The following is a 3,307-nucleotide window of genomic DNA, read 5'->3' on the forward strand; positions in this document are numbered from 1 at the left end:
GCCACTTGTAGGTGATTCTACACTTTGTGTATATGTCACCGAACTGATGGAAAAATACATTTCAGATAATGAGCCTAATTTATTAAAGCTCTCCAAAACTGGAAAAGATAGACTATCATGGGGGAACCTGGGTAATCCAGCAATCCTGGCATAGATTTGTTAAAATCACTTGCTAATAATTGGCAAATGTTTTCTGTCCTGGACCAGATCCATTTCAGGTTTGCAGGATCACCCAGTTTCTCCATAATAATCTATGTTCTCCAGTCTTGGAGAGCTTGGATAAATCAAGCTCTATGTGTTAAGTCTTTACAAATCACTTTTAGACTTCCACAATCTACTTTCCAAAGCTCTATAGAGATCTGATGATGTCGTGATGAGAACCTCCAGACCCCTCCGCATGTCTGAGGCTCATGATTTTATGTCATGGATGTGGCGTGGTACAAATGTTGGGGTGTACTTATTATTTCTACATGACAAATCTGCACTTTCATCAGTGCTTTGTGGTATTTCTATATCACTTTTATCTGTAGGCTCTGCCTGAATGAAGAACTAACAGGTTCAAATATGCCAACCATTCCTTGGGGTGCACTTACTTTGTCACAACAACTCTGAATATTAATATTTCTCGGGGCAGAATAGATTTTATATTCATTACATCCGCTGGCCCCTGGCACGGCGAGCTGTCCATGTGTCTCTGCTTGGAATTGACAAGAATAATGTAAGGAGCAGCAGAACACGATTTGGGAATTTGGCAGCCATGCCGGTGACCCCGGACTGACCCGGATCCGAGCTCCATTGGAAATGCTGGAAGCAGCAGAAAAGAAGATTTTTGTGTTTGCACAGAAGAAACCGCATGGGTTCACCTCTCAGGAAGAGGGGCCCAGCGACCGCCAGGAATTTCCAGACGCAGAGAAATCAGCAGAAATGTGGGAAGGAAACACCTGTGTGGTAAGCCACCGACAAACGCTGCACCCGCTCAGCCGCTGTTTAGTCTGTCCGCCTCCAGATTGTCAGAATGTTTGCAGCAGGAGCAGCTTGATCAAAGCGTCAGCCGTCTGACCACCATTTCTACATTTATTGCTTCCAGTTGTCATTCTGATTCGCACTTCAGCCCTGATGAAGGGGGATTGTTTGTCACAAAATTGTCATAAAATGTTTTATCCATTTGTCCCAGTGCCACTGAGCAGAGAGCGATGGGAAAGCCAAAAGTGTAAGTTGTCACCAAAACAAGAATAAAGGGGAAATATTCCAATGCTGCTCCAGTGACAACCATTTCAGGAGAACTTACCCCCATGCTCAAGAGATTTCCTAACACTTCCTGTTGTGCCACTAGGACAGGAAGCAAAGAGAAAAAAACCTGCCGAAATCTTCCTATAGAGAAATAATGACACATGGAGTGCTGTGTCTGCAGACTCCTCTCCAGTAAAAATAATACATCCAATAAAAAAAGTAAAGTTTTTCACCTGCAGAATGATCTGTGGGGTATCTCTGTAGGACTACATGTCCCAGCATTGCCCAAGGCCCTAAGAAGAGGGTGGGGGGTCCAGGAGCCTCCACACAAACATTCACCCGTTCTGTTATTTCCCCCTCAGTGATTGCAGCTCTTCCCTCTCAGCCTCTTGTTACCCTCCAAGTCTCTAATTACCGACATGCCCATCCCTGGGCCTCACCGCAAAACTGGGAAAATATTTCCTCTTCCATGGCAGACCAAAATAGAAGGAGTGCCGAGCCCAGTGTAAAAGTATGCAAAGCCTGGCGGTCTGTTCATCCTCCAGAATCTGCGGGAGAAGAGGGAGAGAGGAGCGAGCTCTGCCATAGAGAGACTGCGCTACCACCAGGTGAGCGACATTGCAATATATTATCCCACCCAGGAAAGACGACCGTCCTCACTCAGCCAGATCTCCCCCAATTTATACATGGAAATCCCCTCCAACTTATTTATTATCAGAAGTCAATCCCTTCCTCTATCATTTCCCCCAATGGGTTAAGTTTGTTTCTTGCTGTAAATGGCGAGGTGAAGAATTGAACCCCCATCAGGTTTTATTGCTTCCTGTGTCCCCAATGGGGAGATTCACACTTTTCAGTATTCCTGGTGTCACCAAAGCAGAAAGTGATGGGAAATCCAAAATGTTACAATCATCATCGGAACAGAAATTCTTCCAATAGGGACGCCCGTCCTGGTGACAACTCCAAGTGATCTTCCCTCACTTCCTGTTGTCTCCCCAATGAGATCCAGACAGGAAAACACTAATGGAGCTAAAACCTTTTCTGTAAATGAGATAAAGTAAAGGGTTTTATTATTTTACTGCAAGCCAGAGGGCCAGGCGATTGGTATTTGTAGATGGGGCTCACTAAAAGCAGCTGTTCTCAGCTGAAGCCTTCTTTAATGCTGAGAGGTGTTTGGGGGCCACTGTACCCAGGTAATGGAATTCTCTTTAGTGAATCCTTCTAATGATAACAAATGGAGCATATCATGGCAGCACAGTACAATATGCCAATCACTGAAATTACATGTTAATATCATTGCTAAATTATTTATTAAAATATTCTCAGGTGATCCTGCCATGTAGGTCCTTGCTCAGACACTTCCGGTGACAACACTGTCCCTGTCTTTTAATTATGCTCCTGTGTTGTCACCCTGTAATGTCCTGACGGAGGCTCCAAGTGGCAGTTAGTATGTTGTTGTCAGCACCCTGAGAATGTTATGTAACATACGTTGATGCGTGTTGCGTTACGTGTCAGCACATGTGATGAATCTGGTGCTTGTTTAGCAGGGTTCACCCTTAGTGAGGGGTCACCCCAAACAAGTGGAAAAGATTTCTACACCAAATGAATAAATCCTGGAAGTAATAAATTATACCAATGCCAGGGCACAGCGATGATCACATGACCATCGGGCGCTGTGACATCTGTGAACGCTGCCAGAATTCCAGGGCGACATTCCAGGACATCGCCTGCGACAGCAGAATCCCATGAATGGGGCTGAGGAATGTCCGATGACAAAGGGACCTCTGTGCAGGTCCGACCCGGGGACAAGAACAGCTTGTAGTAAATGTTTACAGCAAACGTAAAACTATGTCAGCACTCAAACAGAACATCAGTGCTGGCATTCCAAGGGACTACAAGTCCCAGCCATGTCTGTGGCATTTTTCAGGGTCTGTTCTTTACCTGGATGAGAGTTGTTAGCTGATACAAATACCAGAAGGAAAAGCATGGACACCTGATTGGTGGAAAACAGCCCAGGTGTCAGGTGTGATGCAGGGGAAGGTGGAGGAGGTCTGCAGTGTTGTGTGTGTGGGGGGTCAGC

At 45.4% G+C, this 3,307-nt stretch overlaps 1 protein-coding gene across 1 annotated transcript in view; it reads left to right on the plus strand.

Moving 5' to 3' along the window:
- The first annotated feature begins 1,525 nt into the window (after positions 1 to 1,525).
- INSC (INSC spindle orientation adaptor protein) overlaps positions 1,526 to 3,307 on the plus strand; it is a 57,588-nt gene continuing 55,806 nt past the window's right edge. The window contains exon 1 of the mRNA XM_072422984.1: positions 1,526 to 1,838. The gene's annotated coding sequence lies outside the window, so the exon portion shown is untranslated. The remainder of the gene's footprint in view (positions 1,839 to 3,307) is intronic.

The sequence above is a fragment of the Pyxicephalus adspersus genome, chromosome 9, assembly GCF_032062135.1.
Source record: "Pyxicephalus adspersus chromosome 9, UCB_Pads_2.0, whole genome shotgun sequence".
Taxonomy (NCBI): domain Eukaryota; kingdom Metazoa; phylum Chordata; class Amphibia; order Anura; family Pyxicephalidae; genus Pyxicephalus; species Pyxicephalus adspersus.